This window comes from Harmonia axyridis, chromosome 2 (assembly GCF_914767665.1).
Source record: "Harmonia axyridis chromosome 2, icHarAxyr1.1, whole genome shotgun sequence".
Lineage (NCBI taxonomy): Eukaryota > Metazoa > Arthropoda > Insecta > Coleoptera > Coccinellidae > Harmonia > Harmonia axyridis.
This window is the reverse complement of record NC_059502.1, coordinates 29,862,063-29,888,782: the sequence shown is the minus strand read 5'-3', so window position 1 is coordinate 29,888,782 and position 26,720 is coordinate 29,862,063. Positions and strand designations below refer to the sequence as shown.

The window sequence follows — 26,720 nt, the reverse complement described above, 5'->3', positions numbered from 1 at the left end:
AAAAAAACATTATCTCTGTTGAAGCGAATTTCTCCATGGACGGGAAAAGATGGTAATCACTTGGTGCCAGGTCTGTACTATAAGGTGAATTCATGAGAATCTCCGAACCAAGCACCAGGAGCTTCTAGCGAGTTACTATCGATGTGCGTGCCCTGGCGTTGTTCTGATGAAACACACAATTCGTTTACTTTTGACCAAAGCTACCGCTTTTAGACGATTACTCCCTTTATACGGTCTAATTATGACAGTATAGATCCGAGTTAACAGTTGTGCCGTATAAAGGCAGCTCATAGTAGGATATTCCCTGTCAATCTCACCTAAACCACAGTAAAATCTTCCTGGCCGTCAATCCTAGCTTGGTCACCATTTCCGCCGGCTCACCACGCTTCCACCATCACCGTTTTCGCTTGACATTGTCGTAAGTGATCCACGTTTCATCAACAGTACCAACCGTTTCAAAAATGCACCGATTTTCAGATGGTAATTCGGTCGATGAGGTTTTTTTGCTTCAACTCGTGTGATACTCATGCATCGAGCTTCTTCTTAAGACCAACCTCATGAAAATGGTTCCGAAGGATTTTTTGTGCAAAAAATGGCTCTGGCAATCAATCAATCAATCCATGATTTTATCGACATTTTTGAAAATTGGCATTCCAGTTTTTCCAGCATCTTTGACATCGATATTAACGGAACGGAATCGACGAAACCAGAATTGCACATGATTGACTATCATAGTTCGAGTATTAGGACCATAAACATTATTTACATTTGCAGCCCCCTGGCTTGCATTTCCGCCTTTATCGAAGAAAAACTTCAAAATATAACGTATTTTCCCTCTTGCTAGAGTACATCAATGACGCGCTCTCATTCTGAACTGAGTAAATTAATCACAAAACTGTCACGAAAGTTTTTGTGGTACAGAATCTCATCTTTCTAACGTAATCTCGTGAAACCCGATCGGACTCATACAACGCGAGATACAGATGACTGAAGTCTTTTCTATTGGAAAAATAATGGATTTCTTTTTACTACACCTTATATATCATCACGCTGCATTGCAGATTGTGGGATATCATATTAATTGTACTTTTCCCCACAACGGTCGAAAGATATAAAACATTCAGTAAACCTAAAATTTGCACTTTTTGTTGGAATATGTGGAGCGCATTCATGAAGAACGAATTTATGGAGAATTGCATGTGAACCTATCGTCATATGTGAGGTATTTCAGGTGTTGAAGGCAGATGTGCATAAAATAAACCAACTGCAAATATAAACGATCTCTCAATAGGTTCTCCACCTGTCCTTTCGGTTCACTCATGCAGGATGAGATTATCATTATCTAGAGACCCTGTGTTTTTTTCGTGTAACTCCCTCCCTGTAACTCGTATTTTCGACATTAATTCAACTTGAATGCGTGAGGAATGAGATATAATTTCATTTGGGGATGTAAATTTCACAATATGATTACTAAGGAATGCCCTTCATGAACAAAAATGTTTTCAAAGAAGAAGAAATACAAAATATATACAAATAATGAAGCAGTCGAAACAGATATGTCAGTTCATTTCATAGATTCATGGAAAAATTAGGGAGGGCGATAAAAAAAATGGGTAACAGATCAACAAAAAGCTGTCTATTTAAGGTTATATTAAATTAGAATTTATTTTTTTTTGTCATTCTCTAATTTCAGGTAATACTGAACGAATGTTATTAGTTTTCACAGGTGAATTAAGCCCATTTCAAAAGAATTATTGAATATGGATGGAAGGAAAAATTCTGAAGTCATTCAAAAATGGTCTTTCACACGGACTAAGTTGCGTCCCAAACTAGTAACAAATATCAGAGCTATCAATGATTTTCAATGTCATTTTTGCTTTCAATTCACTTTCTTTGACTTCAGTCAAAACTTATTCTTTATTTGTAATTGATGTCATGAAAATGTACCTTCTAAAGAGTACAATAACTGTTTCATTTAAAAAATTTAATAATTCCACTTTTTAAGGCAGTTGCTCATCTTTTTAAATGTCTTTGACCCAGACAAAGTCAAATAAGACTTAGCAATTTTAATTGTCATGTCGTTTTTTGTTATACAAATGACTCACATGTTTAAGGTCACCCAAATATCATTTCATTAAATTCTGCCAGTATTTACCGCTATTTTCGCTTTGAACAAATATCATATTTTCACAAGTCTGAGAATGCTATTAGAACCAATCAATGAGCATTAGAAATAGAATAAATGGAACGCTGAATAGCATTTTAAGAAATATAGAATTATTTTCTCATGGCTATTTACAAAAAGGTTTTTAAACTCGTATTCATATTTAGGTTAGGAGCGATCAAACTATTTGTCGATAGTTCGATTGTGCTTCTAAATAGATTGTGATATTATACTCGTACATATAAGAGCGCGCACACTTACTCGAAATCTACCGTTTGTCTATGGTATTCAGAAGAAAAATGTATTGACCAATAAAAAGTTTGTATTGAATCTTATATTAGAGGAGCATTACTTAGATGGTTTATTAATGTTGGATAAAATTACCCTCATCTAGCTTAGTAGCAATGATGTCTCTAGAGTTCAAAGTTGTTAGTAAAAGAAATCAGGTACTGACTTGAAATCAAGAGCGTTTGAGAGCTCCTTCATTCACCACATAACTTTATATACTAAGGTATAAATAGGCCTCAAAGGTCCAAAAACTTCTGACTTCACGACAGTGCTTTCCACAGTTTTTTATGTATTATTATGCAATTTTGCACGAAGTTTGGAATTGTAATACATCTACACGCAACTTCTCAACTTGGTCAGATGTTGTCACTGAAATGATTGCTTTTCTTATAACCATATTCTGCTGGAACCAATAAATCAAACATAGGACATTATATTTGTCAAATAGTACTATCCTCGGTTCTATCTTATCTAGTTCAGCTCATGTTTCATTCGAATACATGTCTTGAAGTTATTTTTAAGGCAGACGTATGAGAAACTTATTATCAAAAAAAATGAAAAAAAAATTTCTGTCTCTCAGATTCGAACCTCGCCTTCCGCTTGCTGAAACACAGCTCTGTCAACTGGACATTTAGCGCTATTGGGTAATTCAATCAGAATAACTCTCTTCGATAAAAAATATTGTATTCAATGTAATAATTTAATTTCTGTGAATATGAATTTTTCAATTTTCATTTTTTGATTTTATTGCTATAAATATTCATAAATCGGAATTTCGAGCTAGGAAAATCAATGCAACATAACAGTTCATTTCTGTATCAATTTTTTTTGCAAATAGCTTTTATATTTTCTGTGAAAACCTCTGGATTCTGGGTGACAAATAGACGAATTTCTTTTTTTTTTAGATATATTTCGGCATCGACTGCCAGGGTCATTAGCCGTTCGGTAAAAACCTTTGAGTTCAGAAATTATGCCAAAAGAAAACTTACAACAGAATACAAATAGAAGAACGAATTTTTTTAATTCGATTTTTGGATTCTACACCTAACCTAACCTGTGAACATTCAGTGGGGATAGAGAGTTCTTTCTTTGAATCATTGTAAAGGTTCATCATTGAAAATTATAAACCAATGATAAAAAGAAAATATTTCACAGTTAAGAAGCCGTGTTAAAACACATAAAACAATAGAATTTCAAATATTTCAATTATTCATTGATAGTTGGAAGAAAATCCTATTGATATTTTTATGCAATCATATCCAAAGTTATGGAGGATCACTTGTATTTCATTTGCATTTTCAATTAATATAACCAATTGAAAATTTCAATAGCGAGATGGAATATTCACATACTAATAATTGGCGAGAGAGATGAAATAGAAAGCTTTGACCTCTCTGACAGAAAGTATTCTGATTTGTCGTCAAATACACACAGCTGGTCATTTATCTAATAGATAAATTAATACCATTTTCTCTGCCCTACTTTTGAACATCAAAGCTGTCAGTAATCTATGATGTTCAATGATATCTGCACTTTGTGAAAAAAATAGTTTGCTTCCCTACAAATTCAATCTCAAATACTCTTCGAACTGAGCTTATAATCCAGAAGAAAATGCCGAACTGGGAATATAAACAATATCTCATCATTTTCAATGAAGAATTTTTGTAATCGTTTGAGAAAAACGTATCTTAATACCCCTGAAATTGATACATGCATTCGTATCACCGTTTATCTTAGTGATGGAATTTTTCTTTCGATAATTTATAACTGTGAAATTATAAGGGTTAGTGCTAATTTTCTGTATGTTATTAGATTTTTGAGATACAAATTTAAACACACATAATTATTCATTAACCATTTGTATCAAAAAGTAATACCTAACAACTTCAATATTTCTAAAAGAACGGTCTGTAGGTACATCATTACTTTTTCCGGTTTGGGATACCATCTTGATTATTTATGTATGAACTAAATTTGCATGTTGGGGAATGAAACTATGATCATTCTCCCTAAAGTATTTTCAGATTTGAACTACTTCCGGTTATACCGGAAACTGACTACTACTTCCTTATTTCAAATGGCACAGCCAGTATATATTGTATCATTAGATAGAATTTTTGATGACAATTTCAGTTATATGCCATACCTTGGGTAAAAACTCAACGGTTCATGAGTTAATTGAATTCTTATGAAAAAATGGTGGCGACGAGTTTTTTTCGAAAAAATCTTATTGACTTGCATTCTGCTAATACGTAGTATTATGTTTATCAGAAGGTCATCAACGTGGACAACCCAAATTCATCAAAACTCAAAATTTTCAAATTAGAATCTATATTTTTTATTATTTTAGTCGATTTTACGTATAAAAATAGATTTTACGTATAAAAATAGTGCGGTGTACTTAAGCGAACCCTATACCTAAAATGAATACGAGAGTTATCGAAGGAAGAACTTTAAATGAGGAAAAACCGCAATTCCTAACTGTGTGAAGTAGTCTGTGACTCCCGGAAAACACAGAAAGAAACTGAAATTCGATATTCAAATAACTAACTTTTACATTTCATGAATTATCACTAATTTTTTTTGTTGGGGTTGTTGAGGAATTTGTAAACCCATGCAATTTTTCAGTTACGAATAATTCATTACAATTCTTGGAATGTCAAATTTAGTTATCAAAATATCGAATTATGATTTCTTTCTGTTTTCCATAAGTCACGGACTACCCCCAACATTTAGAAATCGGCCTTTTTCCCTCTTTAAAGTTTTTCCTTGATAACTCTTGAAGTATTCATTTTAGGTATAGGGTTTGCTTAAGTAAGAGTCAGCCTCTCTCTTTTTATATGTAGAAGCGACTGAAACAAAAAAATATAGGTTCTTATTTGAAAATCTTGAGTTTTGATGAATTTGAGTTATCCAAGATCATGATCTTCTGATAAATACCCTGTTACTTTTTCGTCCAAACCGTGAACAGGTTTATAATACTACGTATGTATTTGCAGAATCGAAAATAATAAAGGTTTTTTTCGAAAAAAACTTTTTCTTTAGAAATATTCAAAAAAATGTGAGTCCCCATCGCCACCATTTTTTCATAAGAATCCAATTAATTCATGAACCGTTGAGTTTTCACCCGAAGTATGGCATATAGCTGAAATTGTAATCAAAAAATCAATCTAATGATGCAATAATATACTGGGTGTGCCATTTAAAATAAGGAAGTTGTAGTCCAGTAACCGGAAGTTGTAAAGATCTGATATTTCAGGGAGACGGATCATTGTCTAAAACCTCAACATGCAAATTTTCAGCATAAAATTGTGATTAGTTTTTCATAAACTCTTGATAGGCCATCGCGGTGAATAACCCTGTATTATTATTATTATGGAAACAATCATGAAAGTAATTCTTTAGGAGTTTTGTTTAATTTTGTGGGAAAACGAGAAATAATACGAGAGTATTTGGAATTGAAGCGTTTATTAACCTAATTAGATTTTGAATTACATGTATTGCAAAACATAGATTCTGAATATTTCAGGAACACTTGAAATTTGTAACAGAACTATCCACCCTAACTTAAAAAGACGGTTTAATTTCTTCAAAACTGCTCGGCACGAAACAACACGAGTTTCAGAATTCGTTCCATGGTCGATATCAAACAAAAAAAAAATTATAATAATAATAACATTCTTTCAATTAAAACTTACATCTACAATTAACTACATTGGATGGTGGATGGTGAATAAATGAGCATACTTACGAAGCAGAGTACGTCTGCTTGTGTGTAAGAATATATTCAACTTGGCATATAGTGAGATCAAAAATAAAAAGAAGAAGTTATACATGAACAAAAATTTCAAAAGCAAACACAAAACTCAATACTAAATACGAACATATAAACTTACAAAATATAGAAATATAAAAAGCATTAAAATACATCAGAGCATACAACTGTCACATGATAAAAATCAAATATGTCGAAGCAGAAAAAGACGACAAAATACAAAATGACTCAAACAAGCACCCGATGAATGAGCATGATTCAGGATGGAATATGTCGTGAGCTGTTTGATAATCGTTTCAATTGATAAGTGAGAGCTAAGCCTTCCACTTTTAGTTCTCGACGTGAACTAGTGAAAATGAAAATCTGATATCCCCTCAAAAAAAAAAGGAAATAATAAATAAGGATGTGAAATTTGCAACGTTTTAAGATATTCACGGAGAACGAAAGATAAATGCAGGAAATATCTCTGCATCTATCTGTGCATTCTGCAACGTTTTCTATTGTGTATCCGGCACAATGCCCTATCCTTTTAGGAATTGAAAAATCGATTTCCCATTCTCGGAAACATAAACAATTATTCTGCAAAGATCTTTTCTGCAGGCGATGGCAGATAATTGAAAAACATCAACTATTTCCTCGAATAGAAACGAAATAATCGCATTGTTTGTTTTTACAAAAAACCATGCCGACAAATAATTGGCTTTTGAATCCAGTAGCACAGAACGAGATGCAACAACCTGCCAGTTGAACCATGTAGCGGAAAGTTTCAACATTTTACAATTATTTTCACTTTTATAGTTTAATCGTCCATATATCAAGCCGAAACTGGTGGAATGTTCAAAGAAAGAAGAAGTGGATTCGGTCTAGTAGATCCACAAGTTTTTGGTCGCTCCCTGTTTTTACTAATTTCACTTCATAACATAATTATAACCGTTCGAGACATCATCTACATTTAAATTACTGGGATTTGAACTTGGCTTATTTTTATAAAATAAAATTTTATATATTAATATATTCTTGAAAAATGTTGAAAAGTTCACGCAATGATCTAATAATTTCATTATATCTCACACAATATCTCAATGAATTGTCGATTTCGGATAAATGATATAGCAACAGGTTCTTTTATTCATTAAATTGAAATTAGCCTTTATAGTTCTTAAAAAAAGAACGGACAGATTTCTTATCATTCTTTTTCATTGTACCCCATGAATTTTCAATTCATTTTTGTTGGAGAGAACTCCAAAGAAATCACTGGCGTGCAAGGCCATAGCCAGGGGGAGGGGGTTCGGTGGGTCCGGACCTGTGCAGGAATTATTTCCAAATATTCAGAAATTTCTGAAAATATTGGCAACTCTAACTGTTGCAACATGCACTCTGGAGAGATCTAAAAGACTCAATATCATTTTGTGAAACTATAGGCTTTGATATATTTTCATGTATATCTTTATTTTATTTTGTTACTTCTTGCCATCTACAAATCTAGTTATTCCTCAAGTATTGATCAATATTATCCTATGAATTAATCCATATAATTGGAACGAGGTTCATACACTTCATATCGGTTATTCGAAATGATAGGTCTGTTGTTTATATTTACATGGTCAATCATGTGATCTTTCCTGGTTGAATGTTTCTGATATATAAATTATATTATTATACAATTATCGCAAACAGCGCAATATTTTAAGAGCTCAACGGACCCTCCGAAATTTGTTTTCAGCAACTGCCTTGCTAACGTGATGTCAGAAGCTTCTTACACACTTTTCTATTGATTTCCTTCTGTTAACCACTCAAAACAATATTATGATTATGAATTTGAATTTGAAACCTTTTGTTGGTACGATAATATGAAATAGATCATTCCTAAATGTGAACGTCTAACCTCAAATAATTTAGTAATTCAATTCGGGATTCGGAGTAAGCAAAAACCACATGTTCTACCCTTTGAAATAATAATCAGTTATATTACGGCAAGAGCATAGACAATATTCGATTATACGCCGAGTCACGAGACGTAGTTCGCGAAACATCACGAGGGCACAGCTCGAGTTGTGTTTCGCGAAATACGTCGAGTGAAAAGATTTGTATGATCGAAATAGATTGTCTATGCTCGAGTTGGTACTCGTTACGATTATATAACGAATAATATTTTTGATTTCTATAACTATAACTAAAGCGCTGCAATTTGGAAAATTGAATGACATTTAACTAAGCTTGACCCTTATTTTTTGAGAACGCCCAAGAACGTTACTATGGGAACAATCATAATAGGGCAGGAGCCGAAACACCACAACGATTATACCACGTCGTCAAGGGTATCTTCACTTATCAATAAGCCGTAACGATGGGAAATTCACAGATTTGATTGGTTCATTTAAACATAAGTTATATAATCGTTATTATATTCCTAAGTAATAAAAATTGTGTTAACTGCACAGTGTTATTCGTAAGAAATATCATAAGGGCATGGCATCTAATTTTTCCGAAAAAAATCGAAAAACACGATCCTAAGTAATATTTTAACAAGAAGCATGAGTGGTGATGGCAACAAAAATCCGAGTCGGAGACGAAGAGAGATGAAAAATATTTTCAGAATCGGATTAGAATTGTTACAAGGATTTGGGGACAGACAAACCGACAGACACGATATAGAGTTTTTTAAATTGGTTTGAAGTGCATGATGCGAGTAAAAATCTTAAATTTGTAGACTAACAATTATTTTCATCCTAAAATCACAAATTTTTCCTCATTTATTGCTTCAACATAACTTGAAATTTTTTCTTATAAATAAGCATATTGATCTACATGGTCCTATTCTGAGCTCTTCCATACAATGAAAAACTAAGGAAGGGGATATTGATATAGACTGAATTATCCGCCGATAGTTTGATCGGCCTTCAAATTATTCTCCAGATATACAAGTATACAAGTAGGAATTCTGAATATGGCAATTGGCCATGGTATTTACAAGATTAAATTATGGGCCGATTGAAATTTGGTAGAGTGCATAAGAACTGTGAAGTAGGAATGTATGGTAAATATATATATGGTGACTGACAAATTTTAAACTACTATGGATTGGGATATTCTCTCTTGCAACATTATCAGAAATGAAGCTCATTCATAATTTAGTTGTCAAATATATTTTCTCCAATTCTGTGGTTATTCCGTTCATTCTTCCACATCTTGTAGAACAAAATCGTGCGAGAATATATCAGAAACGCACAGTTTTCATGGTTATATTTTATTATTCCATGTTGGTACTCCGAACTTTCCGCCACGGCTTTATCTGTCAATTCATCAATTTGCCTTAAAGAAATCAGTTCTGCCAACCAACATTTTTCAATGCAAAAATCACTAAATTATATTTATGGAAATATTTCATTAATTTCAATGAAAATGCAATGAATTAGAGAAAATAATGTATAATACTCGTACAGAAGGCTCATTCTACCACTCGTTCATTCCAAAACTCGCCACTTCGTGGCTCGTTTTTGAATTTTGAACTCGTGGAAGAATACTAATGCCTTCTGCACTTGTATTAATTTTTATTTTTTTTTTAAATTTTAATTTTACAAGTGAATAAACGTTATTATTATTATTATTATAAATAACTATTTCCAGACGTCAGGAAAATTACCCTCCTTGCTCAACCCTGACATAATCAGATTCCTTCAAAATTATTACTTGGATTACTGTTTAGCTTCTTCAGATTCTTCACCGCATAACCTTCAGTTCTTCTCGAGATGGCTAATCTTGAGTGCACCCTATTTTCCCCTTATTACCCGATAATATATAAACGAAAAGTGATTTTATTATTAGCGTACTATTAAATAATTCAAAGTACCTATTACGTTACATTATGTTTTCACTCTTATCTGCAATAATGAAGGAATTTATATCGATCAGACAATAATAGATCTCCAGATTTGTATAATTCAACGTAATGGCAACAATTACGCCTATGAAGATCCAGTAGAATCCCGACTTCTTCGCAATAATGGACTAGAGTTCACAGCGGAATTAAATGCTCGATACAGAAGATCATTATAATCTATATGCATTGGGAATCCTTGCGAACTTATAGCGTATATCCTGAATCAATGAACGCTGCCATTAATAACGCAATAATCCCTTGTCAGTTGCACAATTGCAGCTTATAATTGAAAATATTCAGTCATCGAACTGGAAAAGGTGAGGCTTTTGACTTTATGGAGTTTCTTAATCAAACCAAGGTCAAGCATTTTCAGGAATATTCCGGAATTACTGTCAACAAGTAGTTAAAGTAGTAGTAAATATGTTGTATTTCGAGAAGATATATTTGTCTATTACGAATTACGAAAAATATACTGAACTCAATCTATTTTAATTGATTAAAATAATATGTACAAAATTGATATATTTTTGATGTCTTCAACAAAAGTCTAATCGTTGACTCTTGTTTACAATATTATGCTCTTCCAATAGCATTTTATTGAACGCCCTCTATGTGTGTTTGGGGTAGAAGAAACTATTGATCACGTGGTGAATACTTGTGCAATTTATAACTTTCATGGTGGTTTCCAAGTTTCAGTTTTTTCTTAGAATAGTTCGCTAAATTCAAATCACTATAATGGAAACTAACATTTATTACTCCTTTTCGGTTCTTTTCTTTTTTGTTTTGAGATTTAATTATAAAGTCATCACCCGTTGGTGAAGATAAAGGATAAAGAATATTTTGTTTGAATGAAGAAGAACCCTTCAATATAAATATGTCAGCTTATTTTTTACACAAAATACACAAATCAGTCACTGCACCTATACGGGGAGACAGAGTTTTTGCTGAAGTTTTTATCCGTGCTCTTGCATCATACCTTGAAATGTATGATGCCCCGTTTCAATTTCCTTTGATGCTAATTCTGAGAATACATCTACACATGCTTTGTTCTTTGAAGTTGATAATTTCTATAATTCTAATTCAAAAGAATATATATAGTATATACTATATTTGAATGATCATTTCTTATCAGTTTGGCTATTTTTCAGAGAGAGCTGAAAATTTTGAACATATGAACTCAATATAAGTATACAAGGTGATTCGCGAAGACCGTTGGTTACAATATCACAATGACAGACTTGAGATTAAACACTTGTGAATTTATAGTTAAGCTTTGTTAGGAGAGATGAATTCTGAGAAAAAAACCTCAGATTCGTTCGACTTCCGGTTTCACAGGAACTTTCGTTTTCAAATGAGACCCCATTTTTGTTATATCAGGAGGAATCTACATCAAAAAATTAGTCATTGATCGTTTTCAATCATCCCCTAATTTCAGTAATATAAACACAATCAACAAAGATGCGGTGATAAACAAACTACGAATATTCACTTTTGACCTACGAAACCAGTTGAAATTACTCACAATGGCAGCCATATTCACATAACAGAAACAAAATGTCAAACAAGTTCAATTTACTTATACCAAATGAAACATCGATAGTAATAATAAACAGACGAATAAGAACAAAATATTTCTTCATGAGAGGTGTTCGAAATGTCAACCAGCTTCTCCTACGTGCAGCAACCATTTTCTCAACATTTCTCTTCGAATTAATCAATTCATTTATAGTGAAAGATGAAAAACCTTGTACCTCCGCCTCTTTCAACTCTTGTCCACAGTTTGTCAACAATTTTGAAAGGAATCTCTCCGTAGGTAGAAAGAACATAAGGTTTGTTGATCTAGATCGCAATGGTTGGAACAGTTGCTAGTTATTGATTAACAATTTCCAAAACTATCTGCAAAAACGTACTGATCTATCCTACGGAAAATATTCATTTCATATTGTTATTACCGACATGCCTTCAAGAATCAGATCAATAAATACTATACTCGCTTAGAGTCATATCCTTGTACATACATAATAGTTTAGAATGTTTTGGAGTCAAATATTGTCTATATGAATATGAGAAACGTCAAAAGTTTGTTATATTAATACTCGCAACCGAAACCCATCTTTGGATGTGAAGGTTAAAAATCAGGAATCAAATTTCAAAAGAATGACAACGAACGTTCCATGGTAAAATTGGAAACATATTCTTACCTACTAATTGCTGCCACAGAAATGGATTATTTTTTGACTACCGAGTCAAATATGAAATTCAACTGAACATTACAACTGCAATATAAAAATGCAGTTAGGATAACACAATTTTTTAAATATTTGAAATTACATAACTCATATTAGAATGGACTCTATATATAGCAGTTATATGTAATGCTTTTTTCATGATTCCACAAATGTTATTTTTAGGCTCGTATATTGTATCAATACAGAAAATCTTATATTAATTCTCGAATATCCATGAACAGAGCATAAACATGCAATGACTAATACGCCAATGTTTGAATAATATCTTATTTTTATCTTATCTGATATGCAAAAACATTGACACATTGCCGGTGAAATTATTTGTTTTTTCATAAATTAACAGTGCTTCATCTAAACCCATTTCTCATGACAAAGTGTATCTCTCCTCACCATGATATCTAAAGACTATAATGCATGGACTGTTTTACAAATAGGATAACGGTAATTAGTCAGTCATATAATTACAATAAATACTATTGCCACTGCTCTAAAATTGTTTGATCAATCATTAACGAATGTAGGCCACTTTTTTCAACTTGTACCCGGCTACTGTTACTGATGGAACACTTTGTTAATTATTACGTATATTTTTCAACTGCATTGAGGAATTTTTTACTCTGACTACGAACTTATACGGGTCAATATTACGTAGCTCAACGGATTTCATTAAGTTGCCAAATAATACACTGGTTCTTGTTTGTAATTCTATACCTACACACCATGAAGTTTTTTTTCAATTTCAATTTATTTTAGGACCAACTCATTTCATTATTTATTATATACATTAATTATATAATCGACTGAAGTAATGTTTCATGTGTCCTTTGAATTTAACATACATATTGATTGAAGAATTTTTGAACTACTCCCGAAAATTGAGTGAGTTTTAAAAAAAAAATGGGGAAATCTATATTCTTCAAACTGATTTGAATAACGTTTCTAAAAATTTTTGTGCTTCATAGCATATTGAAGAATAAGATGTAGTTGATTTCACCTGAAAAGATCTAGATATTAATATTTTTCAGTATATGAAATTTCATGAACTTCATCTTTCACTGATGCAAAATTTCATCTCGACCCAACTTTTTCCCTTGAAATGTTTAAATATAGGTCAACCAATACATGTTTTATCTGTTTGATATTACCTACAAACTCAAATCATCATGGACAGTGTTCATAACAGTTTTTTTGTTATTTCACATAAACAAAACTTTCAGAATAACTTAGTTATTATTTATATATTATATTATTATATATTAATAAATGAGATTTGCTGCTGTATAATACCGCCAAACATCCGTCAAAAATCAGTGTAAAAATAAATATAAGAATACTACTGGGTTTAATCATTCAAAAATCTCGGAAAGAAAACATTGCACAAAAAAATGTTTCAAATAGAAGTTTTTGGTGATGAAGTCCAATCTTGCCACCTTTAATGTCATTAATCATTTGAAAACGAAAAAATCTTTGGTTTAAGATACCCACTTCGATCGCTTCTCATTAATTAATAAGGATATATCAATTGAAAGAAGTTTATTCGGAATCTATCAGAAATCTCCGTCAAGCCGTTTATCTTTATGCGTCGTCATGAGTCATGAAATATTGTTCATACAAAACTTTTGTATTTTTTGCATTAGAATACGAATATACAATAAAAAACAGGGGTTCCCATTTGAAATTTCAAACTTGACCCCCGTACTCCCACAGGGGGGAATTGAATGGAAGAGGTTCTGGAATAAAAAGACTTCTTCCTCAATACATTAACCTTTTACGCTGAAAATTCTACTTATTTCCTTATCGAGGTTTTTGACTGTTTTGATCTGAAAAATCACCAGGTGTACCACTTATACAGAGTGTCCGGGAAAATGTGGGAAATCTCTCGGATTCAGATAAAACATAAAAAAATAAGATGACAAGTTCCCATCATTTTTGTTTCTAGCGGCCCTTCCTACGGAGATACGGCCTCCTAAATGACGTCAATAAATTTCAAACTACTTGATATAATTTGAAGAAAATTTGATATGATGAACAGTGGTAAGGACCTCTTAAAATACTGCCCTTAAATTCAAATTAGCTCTTTTAGTTTGCCAGGGGCGGACGAGGTTGTACATTATAATGCTTACATTTCAACACCCTGTATGATAAGGAGTAGAGAAAAACAAATTTGGATAGCTTGAACATTAATCTAAAAAAAGGTACTCTTGTTTATCGTCGATAAAATGAACCGTTTTCGAAAAACAAAATAACTGAAGAATTAATTTTTTTATTTCCTTATTTCTATCAAAAAGAACCATGAATTCTAATTTTTTTGTCGTCAACAAAATGTGATACTAAAATTATTCAAGGAACAGAAAAGTTCTAGTTCATGCTATTGAATCCGACAAAATTACAACGATTCTTAACTATGCAGTTTTTGCACAGAAATGGCACGTTAACAACCTAGTCCGCCCCTGGTAAACTAGAAGAGCTAATTTAAATTTAAGGGCAGTATTTTAAGAGGTTCTTACTACTGTTCATATCAAATATTCTTTAAATTATATCAAGTAGTTTGAAATTTATCCTAGTAAAATGAATTTCGCCGTATCTCCGTAGGTAGGACCGCTAGGGAAAAAAATGATGGGAACTTGTCATCTTGTTTTTTATGTTTTATCTGAATCCGAGAGGTTTCCCACATTGTCCCGGACACCCTGTACAGGGAATTCCACCAATGAGGCGCTGAAATTTTCGAATTTTTTTTGACACGCAGTATCATTGAACTTCATAGGAGCTACGTTTTCAGATTGTTTGGAAATACACGGGTCGTTTTTTTTTTCTTATGAAACACCCTGTTTTTATTGAATTTTCAGATAGCATGGAAGTTTATTCCAAATTTTATAAACTTCAATCCTACCATTTTGAGATATTCGATATAGATATAAATCATTAAATCATATAACGTAATGAGATAATTAACAGTCATGTCAAAGATATTTGCAAGAAGGATTTCCTCATTCATTGAATTCTCACAATTATTCTAGAACTTTCACACCTTTTCCATGTGCATATTAAAAGGATTTCTCTAACAATCGATTAATCCCCATCTAATGCATCAACTCACTACAATTTCGGAAAGTATTTACTGCAAAATCCATTGTTTGTAGTAGTTTCTCCGAAATTTTCACATAAGCACAAACAGCGATTAATAGTGACGATTAACATATTCTTACTTAGATGTTTATCATAAAATCAAATTTCACTTTCTCTGGGAAAATATGAATGAAGAAGAAAACGATAAACCATTCTGAATAATTCAATCAGCATAACTGGAAAAATTCAGACGTCATAGACTGAATATATATCTACTAATCGAATTCAGTGGAAGCTGCTCATTATGATAATTTTAAATGTCCGATCAAATCTATAAACATTTCTATCATTTTCCGTTATTGCTCGTATTTTGACTGTTTATATAATTCTATCGACTCACTGTTCATTTTCGGAAGCTATATTTTCAAAGAAAAGATTGATTCGTTTAAAAATCGAAAGACGGTTAGATATATTTATTAAGTATATTATAATAAAAAATGGAGATCCCACAAAATATAGTAGGGGAAACTGGGGAGGGTTGATACATATTTTACAAAATTGTTAAGAAAAATTTGTATTCAAAATATACCTATCCATTTATGTCAGAATGAAATTTAAGGACTTCGCTCAAGCGTTTAGCGATATTTAATAACTGAAAATGGAAATTTCAACCTTGATTATGAGTTCTTGAAATTGTCGGTGCAAAGTGTCTCAAACCTCCCTATACATGGGAGGCTTGATACACTAAAAGGGAGGTTTGATACAATAAGAAATAAGGTACAAGCAATAATAAGAAATCAATCTTTCATTATCATAACACTACCTAATTCCTATATAATTAGCATGTAAACATTTTCATTTTACTACTGACACTTGCAGAGGCTGAATGGCACTCCATTTTCTGATGAAGATGACGATCCAGCTTGCATCTACTGCAATTCATTATTTTCGGCGTTCATCGGAAAATTGATCTTTTTTGTTTTCGTCCTCAGGATCCAAGTCATCAAACCTACTTTGTTTGTTTTACATTTGTGTTTGAAACTTTTCTTTTGAGGTGAGATTTACTGAATCAAACCTCGCTAGAAGACTACTTTAGAAAATATAGGATGAGAACATATTATGATATTCGATTGAAGATATGTACTACTGGCGTCTATGTTCTAAATGAAATGCGCCTCAAGAATGAAGTAATGAACAAAAACTTACGAAACGTAAGTTTTTGTTGATGAAGAGATGAAGCCTTACATTTGTTATGCAAATTCTCACATCGAATATGTAGAAAATACACTTCAAGCTTAAAAACTCTTGTTCGTGACGCTATCGTTGCTAGATTTCAACTGACACTGTTTCCACACTCATAGAGGCACTTCACGTGATTACGCGTTCTTTGAAGAACCGAGGCGGGAAATTTGAACTTGTATCAAACCTCTCCTTGTATTGACCCTCCCTAGTCTCCCCTAATGTTTCAAAACAAAGAATAAAGCATTTTGTGTTTTATTTCTGCCCATAACAAATAATCGTCTTGATAATTAAGAAAATACCATTATCAGTTGAAACCTATGTGGCATCCTACTAAATATCGAGAATGTTAGCTTTTAAGTAATTGACGATCAATCAAAAAACGTATTGGGACACAAAAATGAGAATCGTCATCCAAATGCGAACTTGAATCGCTCGCTCACATATCCGTTCTCAAAATTTTTGATAATCGAAGTCTTAAATTTTTAAATAGATACTGTTCAGATTATGTCAGATGAGAGGATCGATAAACCTCTTCAAATGTATAAATAATAATATTGTTAGCCCGTTTGTAGAGTATAGAAACTCACCTTCAAGAACTCTAGCTGCCAGTTAATCTGAAAAAATAACATATATTAGATTGGAAAAGCATGGAAGAGTGGAAGACTTATTTCAACAACTTTCGACATGGTCGGTTCAATAAATACCCTCACAGTTATGTAACCCACAATATATTATTGAAATTAAAGAAGCCCTTTAATTGATTATGACCTAGAAATATCTTCCTGACTTCACACTGTCTACCAACCATAGCGATGTGTGCTCACTTGATTATATATAATTGTATATTGCAAATATTCTGGGATATTTGATTAGGGTTATTACTCAGATACTAAGCTTCCTAGAATTTTCAACAGAGCTGAAACAGCCAATCTCACAAATCCTAACATTACATCAAATAACATGGACTATGCTTTCATAATTCCACCTATGCAGAAGAGCCACATATTTGACATTTTGTAGATCTACACAAGAAACTCGAATCTGCTACTTTGAAAGTTTACTTAATTTTTTGATGTTTTAGAAATTAAAAGAAGGTTTTTCTTTCCAGTGCATAAAAATACGATAATTCGATATCCATTCTAGCTTATCTGTTCGCGAATAATATAGATGAAGATACCAACACATGGATATAGTGAAAAATGGTACTTTCAGCATCGTCAAATAATAGGAAGAGGGAACAATTATCGACTCATCTTCACCAAAAGCGGCAAAAATTTGAGGTAAGTTTCATAAGAGTTGTAATTTTGCTGAATATCTCTGCTACCTACCCTAAAAAATTGTACTATCTACAAATTAAATACCATAATGATAATGTTTGAAAGGAAATAAACTTTATTATTATTATTATAAGCATGATAATTATTCTTAGCTTTTGATACTAACTGGTAGCATGAATACATGTTCATAAGTATCATTGTTGTTTGTAGATATATGAAATTAACTCCCCCAGTGGACTAATTTAATGGGAACCGAAAATCATATTTCGGACTTCAGATAGATTAAAAAGTAAGTTTATAAACACTTCTTGGGATCATGCAAAATGGGAATTTATAACTATAATTCAATTTTTAACTGCGGTTATGAATAAGAAATAATACTACATTATATCATGGAGGTTCTTTATCACAAGCAACACGAAATCATACAACCTTTTTTTGAAAAACCCAAGGATACAATGGAGTTGATTTCCTGTTTTTTCATTGCAATTGTCTTCTCACTGCATTTCATGCGTTTTCTAAAACGTTTCAATAGAATTCAGTTTAATATTTTGAATTGAAATCATTGCAGAAAACAAATTCAATACAACCAATTTTTCAATTCAAGAAAAATATGCCTCATAAATGCTTTGAGTTCACTTTATTGACTCGGTATATTATACTACTCCTAATGCTATTAAAGTAAATATGGTCTTGTAACCTTCAGTTTCAACAAATAATTTTCAAATAATCTCAAAAACTAAAGACCAGTTGGAAAATCTCGTTCAAATTTAAAAAATTTTTTTTAGCTCCCAACGCAAAATTTGGTCAGGTTAGCATCTCATTGGGAAAACTGATTAGATCTACCCAGGAAAATAAATTTAAAGTTGCATCTTTTATTTCAACATAGGTAAGTCGCTGTACCTACATTGATGTAAATATCGTAAGTCTACTTGTGAGCCCAATAAAAATAAAAATTACTGATTTTCGTGGTTTTTTCCACAAACAGTGTACCAATAATATTGAACCCAAAATTAATAGAAAAGAATATTTGAATGCATTAGCTGGCTCTGAAAATAATTTATCAAATTGTTTTGTTAGATATATTAATTAATTGTAGATCTATTGAGAGAGATCTATAACGTTTCAGTGATGGATTTTTTCATTATTATTCTCTTTTAAAAGTACGGCATTGCGGAAAGACTTTTTCATTAAATTTTATGAATGGTACAAAAAAGAATTACATATATGAATTTTTTATTGGAAAATAAATATATGCCTGATATAACTTTCCGGACAAACATTTATTTTTTAATGAATTTCCACATAGGGATATTATACAGCAAGTGTACCAGAGGCTGAAAAAATGTTTTTTCTAAAATTGAAAATAAAGAAGTAAAACCGTATTTTGAATTCATGCAAGTGGTAGAAAAGGATTGTAAATCAGAAGAACGTTTGAATGCTGAGGAGGGAGAAGAAGTTAAACTTTGGCAGATCATGAGAAAGCCACGTGGTATAAACCCCTCTAAATATAACAATAAATTGAATTTCTTCATTAAGAGGTAAAACACCAAGCCCATAAGATTGAAAAAATTATCATGTCAATAAATTTCAGCAAAATCTATCGAATATACCTACATATAAATAGTTGACGGGCTGAATATTCACCAAATGAATAAGAGTTTATTGTCCCAGGATTAATATCGTATATCCCAATCTTGTTCATTAGACACACCTTGAGCCTCTTGTCTCTTGTAGTATATTGAAAAAACCAGCGGGTACGTTGACCACTAATGACCCATACGGCCATACAGAGTTATAGAGCTTATTACAATCTATCACCTACGTTATCTAACTCGGATGGGACAGTTTGAAGTAGAACCATTCGCAAGAATTGATACGAAATTGCTGAATCGAATATATTAGATATATCATGTCAATACAGTGGAGTAGACACAAGAGTTATATGTATATTTTTCGCTATGCATCACGATAAGAATATGAAATAGAAGTTCGTGTTCAGTGAATCACAATTCTCTTAGAAAAAGTCGTGAAAAGCACTGACATCGGGAGTATTGAACGTTAGTTCATGCGTTCATTACGAATTACGAGACCACAGAAGTGCATAGGCCTAGAGGTATATACAAAAACATGATTTATTATGATATGATGTAATTGTTGCCGGTTAGTTTATCTTGATGATAAGTTCCGCTGATCCGATCATCCTGAATATTAATTCAATTCATAATAATAATAATACTTTACGTGCCTGCTAAAAAACTCAAATCAAATAGAAAAAAATGTATGTCTATGTGTCTGTTTTTGTCGCTTTAGGTATCTCAATTTATTCCCGAATGCGTAGGTACTATACCTGATTTTTAAATCCACATGACACTGCGTACGATCGAAGATTAATCACCTATCACACCACAAGATACAAAGGGCGGTAGGGCATTAAAGTTTCAGTATTGATTCGAAACCTTATTAGTATTACAAAAATCAGTTTTGCTGAAAACATTTGTCATTCAACATTAACTAGTTTCGAATGCAAAATCGAATAGGAACTTACCACATGTTGCAGGACCGGCGCGAGTAATTTTGGCGCCTGAAGCAAAACAGTTTTTTGCGCCCCTGCCGAAAAAGCATCAATAACAACATATCCTCCGTCCTCCCTCATAACTCTCCCCCCCCCAAAAAAAAACATCACCTGCTCCGATGGTAATATGAAATTTTCTTCTTCCGATGAAGAATCTTGCAATTGTGCAAAAAAAATTCAATTCCAGCGGATGATGAATAAATATTGAAATGTTTCAAAATTTAAAAAAAAAAAAAGTTTTTTGAATGAAATAAAACAACAAATCAGAACAAATACATATACATTAGTCAAAAATATCGAAAAATACCTAATACATCGTAAACATAAAAAATTCAACTTCTATATAATGTGTAGAAGTGATCTTAATAAAACAAAGCAACCCAAAAAATCAGCTTATTTATAATATGCAAAATCGTGAAAACTTTCCATATGTTGAATGAGTGAACATCGGCCTCCAAATGATTCAAAAGCGGAGGTTTATGTCTAGGAAATTGTATTTATATTGGTTGGGCTGACATGTGTTATTTATTATACTGGGCTGCTAAGTAACGGCGGTTGGAGTTGTTATTTGTTGACAAATGCAGCGGAGCTGAACAACCTATTGTTTTCAAGAATCAAAGATGAAATACGCAAAGGCGGCCAGCAAACTGGGTCGAATTGTCGCCCCTCAAATAGAGTCACCTGAAACAGTCATTCACTGTTTCACCCCTTACGAGTTCGAGTTTACCATGTATATAAAAATATGAAAATGAAAATGATAGAAATAACAAAGTCTTTACTTTCTGAATGGAGTGCCTAGCCAAAAATAAGGATTGTTTGTCAAAAGAATTCTTCCATTCTTCCCAAAATATCATCCCTTGTTGAGATGGACTATTTTTTTTCTATAAACTGATAATAGCATCGGGACATGATTTGACATGGCAATGGCAACCTTGTTGAAACACAAAATTTTTCAACCCACATTAAATCCCTGCAGTATTTGCCTCAGAACATGGAAAGAGATATGGAACAATGTTAACACCAGTTTACGAGTCATTTCATTTTATATCTTCACTTCATGTTCATCCCAAAAATTATTGTTTTTTGGAAAATCATAGCTGGGAGGAACTAACTTAATTGGAAAATTGCATGAATTTTTAGTCAACTAGGGCCAGGTATAAGTTGAAGTATAACCTTATTTAATTAATCAATGATTATATCATTACCTGCTAGCTGAGAAGTTATAAAACAAAGGAAAACTTTTTTTTCCTTTCTAGGACCCCATTTAACAAGTTAAAAAAAAACAAAGTTGCAGATAAATGAGCTAGGACATTCTCAAATCGTTCGTTTCAAAAAATTTACAGTTAGCTTTTTTCAGCTCTGATAAACTTGAAAACTATGAAAGGAAAATAAAAATATGAAAAACGAAATGAGCTTTGCACTGGTCCTTACATTGTTTCAATATCTTCATCTAATAAAAAGGTTTCAAAGCAAATACTGCAAGAGGTTGGAAATTTCAACCCCTCATAGGAACAGAGGGAATTAGAAAAAATTTGGTCTAGGATTTCAACAATTGAGTCACACAGCATTGAGTATTTCTACAAAGATTTTTAGAGTGAAATGTCAAAAATTAAGTTACGAGGTTTCAATGTATTCATTCTGGAACCATTCCTCATGCTTAATATTGAGCATTTCTAACAATCCAAAATCTAAAAGTTCAGAAAAGAATGAAATTGGGTCAGTGTACATTTTCTGGTAGGTATAGCAAATAAGTAGTTCATCTTAATGAATATCAGACAAACTTAACAGCAACATCACCAAGAAGAATATGCGATTTTTTTCGAACAATAGCCTACATCCATTTTCAATAGTATTATTCTTGTGCAATAATGATATTCTCCTAGTACGATTATCATTATCTCATTAACTATTTTACTACTATTTTAATGTTAGTAGGTTGAATACTCACATAAACAAAGTAAAAAACTTAATGACGATAACTGTCGTCTCAAATCAACGGAATTGCTGGTGAAACGTTTCAATGATTCCCGTGACTATTTCTGCATATTACCGGGACTAAAACTGCTACGTTAATGATTGTCAACGTTTCGGTTAAAAGTCACAGTTAGTCAGATGCTTGCAATGCTTGACAAAGTATGAAATATCCGAATCGGTTGAAGACGATTAGGTTAGAAGTCGGATTTATTATTACTTGGGGCCGTGAGTCGTTGGAGATTAGACTATCGGGGTAATTGTCCATTGTAACCAGTTACGATTCATGGATAACCTGTATACTATTAAAATTTAATGAATTAAATTTTGATAAGTTTAAAAGCAACCGAAAAGGAGAGAATGAAAACATTTGTATTTTTCATGATAGGCCTGAATAATAAAAGGGTTTCCAACTGAATATAGGTAGTGCTTCTATCTTGTGAATTATTTCCTCACCAATAGCTGTAAGCTATCGTTTTTGAAGAATTACAATAAAAGTTATATTGTAGGCAAATATTAAATCCCTTGTAACACAAAACAGTGACAAGATGATAAGGAAAATTGGCATCGCAAATCCTTCATTACAATACTAAGTAGAAAAGAAGATTGCGAAAAAGAATCCACAATCCCAGTTCTTAAAGAGAATACCATCAATTGGTACACAGATGGTTCCAAAACCACGACGGGGACTGGCGTATTTGGGACTCGAAATGCTAAATATCGTTAGGCCGCTGTCTACCTGTCTTTCAGGCTGAAATACTTGCAAAAGAAAGGAATTTTATTTACTATACAAGAAACTATCATAATTGTGATATAGCAATACATTCTGATAGTCAAGATGCAATCAAAGCAATGAGCTCACATAAAATGGAGTATTGGAGAGCCAAATAAAACCCAATGGAATGGACAAGAATAACAAGATCTTTTTAGTCTTCCTGGTCATAAGGGAATTAGAGGGAATGAAAGAGCCAACACACTTGCCAGAAAAGGAGCACAAACTCCTTTCATCGGACCAGAACCTTTTTGTGGTCTAGGAAAGTGTACCTACAAGAAAGAGTTTCAGGAGGAGATAAAAACCGAATGAGAAACACTCTGGCGCAATCTTTCTGGTTTGGATCATTCCAAAAAGTTTCTTTGAAATTTTGACACTTCGAGATTCAAGAAGTATCTGGATCTCAGTAAGAATCACAGGGCATTGCTGCCTTAGGAAACACCTCATGAGAATGAGTCAAGCAGAAAATGACGAGTGCAGATTCTGAGTGGAAGAGGAAGAAAGTCCGGATCACCTGGTCATTGAATGCCTCGCCATCAACGCAAAATTTGCTTTGGATAAAGAACTTGCAGAAGTGATAAATTAGCCTCCTTGAAGCCATCCTAGATACTGGAGTTAATTCGAATTCTGGAACTGGAAGCCGAGCTGTAGATCATGTTATGGAGAGAATAGCTCTGATGGAGGGCACAATAGACCATTCGGTCGAAGTGAAACGGAACCTCCTTAATTAAATTTTCAACTTAACACAATATAGGGTGGTTCACCTCCATGGCCTTTTAGAGGTTTATGGAAAACTCAACCTAATTTTGTGCAAAAAATTTGCATGTTGTGGTTTGAGACAATGATCTTTCTCTCTAGAATATTTTCAGATCTTTCGGTTATACCGAAAACATACTACTACTTTCTTATTTCAAATGGTACATTCAGTATATTACTGCAATATTATATACCTATTCCATAATTTTTTTGAATATTTCCGTTGGTTTTTTTTTTTAATTTTCGATCATGCCAATACGCAGTTTGAGGTTTGGACCAAAAATGTACATGTTGTTATGAGAAGATCATGAACTTGGAGAGCTCAAATTCCTCAAAACTCAAGATTTACAAATAACAACTTATATTTTTTGTTATTTCTGTAAACTGCGAATAGAAATAGGTGGGTTACTTGAGCAAACCCTATTCCTTAAATGAAAACTTCAAGTGTTATCGAGGAAAAACTTGAAATAAGTTTCTAACTAAAATTCGATGTTTCGATAACTAAATTTGACATTTCATGAATTGTAATTAATTGTTCGTTGGAATTGTTGAGAATCGATAGACCAGTAAAAACTTTCATATTAATTCGAATGAAAATTCATTCATGAAATGTCAATCCAATTAACTCATGAACCGTTGAGTTTACCCAAGTTAAAATTATCATAGAAGAAGCTATATGATGAATCAATAATGTACTGGGTGTGCCATTTGAAACATGAAAGTAGTAGTCCCTTTGCGGAAATTGTAAAGATTTGAAATATTATAGGGAGAAAGGTCATTGTCTCAAACCCCAACATGCAAATTCTCAGCAGAAAATTATAATTAGTTTTCCATAAACCTCTAATAGGCAATTGCGGTGGATCACCCTGTATACTATTAACCTCCCGATATAACTTGGGTGTCTTAAGTATTAATTCTCAGATTATCAGGTTGGACTCCTTATTTATGAATCCTTCCTCAAACTCGATTTTGTCCCGCGTCCATCCATAAACACGGTTAATCAAGAGACAGACATAGAATTTTCAAGGTAGATTCTGATCAAGAATGCTGCGATTAACGTTGTTAATTTTCTCATAAATTCAAAACAACAGAGTCGATCACAAAGAAATATTGCATTTAGATGTGAAAACACAATTTTAAGCTCCATAGAAATTTCATGTTGATCGCGTCACCAGAATCAAAACGAAGAATTCAAGAAAAATATTTAAAAAAAAAAAATTCGCGTTCCCACAAGAAACTGAGATTTGTTGCATAAATATGAAATAACATTTTTAAGCTTCGCACCACATTTCAAGCTGATCAGCATAATCATAAAAAATTTCAAGCAGAATATGTGAATAAAAACCAGGTTGAGATCTGACAAATGTGTATACGAATAAAAAAAGTCAAGTTTTGTGCAAAATTTCGTGTTGATAGTATCGTCGAAACCATAAAAAAGCACTGAGCACGAGCACTCATTCATCAAGTGCCAATTGCACCCTTGGATATACATATATACAGTTCTATGGGGTCCAAGTCCAAGGGTGCAAGTGGAGTTCCTGACTTCAAGTCTGTGCTTTTCTCATTCGCCAGATCCTTCACATTATATATTATAATTCTATATACCGAAGTCCTTCCTACTTCAGCAAGAAACAACTATGTCGATTGTTTAGCCAGATTTTACTTCGAATGTACAATTATGACACTATTGTACATTCACATGAATAGTAACTTTGTATTGGTTATCTAATGCAGTTGAAACCTACAATAAACTATTTCTTCTCTAAACTTAATACTATGCTAGTAACAGATATCGCAATTATGTTGAAATCCTCATTCACGTAACTGTACCCAAGTCAAAAATTCAAACGTTAGATATAATTATTATTTCTCAACCGTAATTTGTCTAGATTCATATTGTTTTGAAGAAGTAGTTACTTCAATTGCATAGGTATACCTACTGAATTTCCTAGTGTGGATTTTATTCAGTATCGTAATGAAGATAATATGCAAACTACCGAGCAAAATACAAAAGGGAAAATTAGTAGGTATCAGTGATTTTCTAAAAAGCCAGCTTTCAATCTCTTTTTGGGGAAATTGAAAAAATCACGGTGAAATGGTAAATGTCCTGTTTCACAGTTAAATTAGTCTTGCATTTTCAAAAATACAGATGAATATTCAGATGAAAAATTTATTAAGTGTATACAGAGTGTTTCATTTCATACCGGACAAACCTATATAGTCATGTAGATGACACCGGGAGAATTATTTTTGCCTTATGACATTTACCTCGTTTTCGAAGAATAAGCGGGAGACAGGGTGTGCAACGTCATTTCTGACCAATATTCTATTGAGCGTCATAAGGCAAAAATGATTCTCCCGGTGTCATCTACATGACTATATAGGTTTGAAACACCATGTATATAAAAAATCATTAAAAAAACAAGGATTAGAATGAACGTTCAATAAATAATCAGATCGTTTGAAAATGGAAAAATTATGGTTTTCTGATCTTGGGTCTAATATTAGACCAATTGAAAAGTCCTCGGTCTGGTGCACAGGCGGAGTTAGAATTAAATCCGTGTCAAAATTTGATAGCAGTCCGACCATAAGTTTGTGAGATATTGCGTTGTGAGTGTAGCTACTTTTGTTATTTGAAAAAAATGGAAAAAAAAGAATTTCGTGTGCTAATAAATATTGCTTTTTGAAAGCAAAATCTAAGCTTG

At 32.5% G+C, this 26,720-nt stretch overlaps 1 long non-coding RNA gene across 1 annotated transcript in view; it reads right to left on the bottom strand.

Moving 5' to 3' along the window:
- LOC123671999 overlaps window positions 1-26,720 on the bottom strand; it is a 102,692-nt gene that overhangs the window by 46,173 nt on the left and 29,799 nt on the right. Inside the window, exon 2 of the long non-coding RNA XR_006746210.1 lies at window positions 17,252-17,278. This is a non-coding gene — a long non-coding RNA (uncharacterized LOC123671999). The remainder of the gene's footprint in view (window positions 1-17,251; window positions 17,279-26,720) is intronic.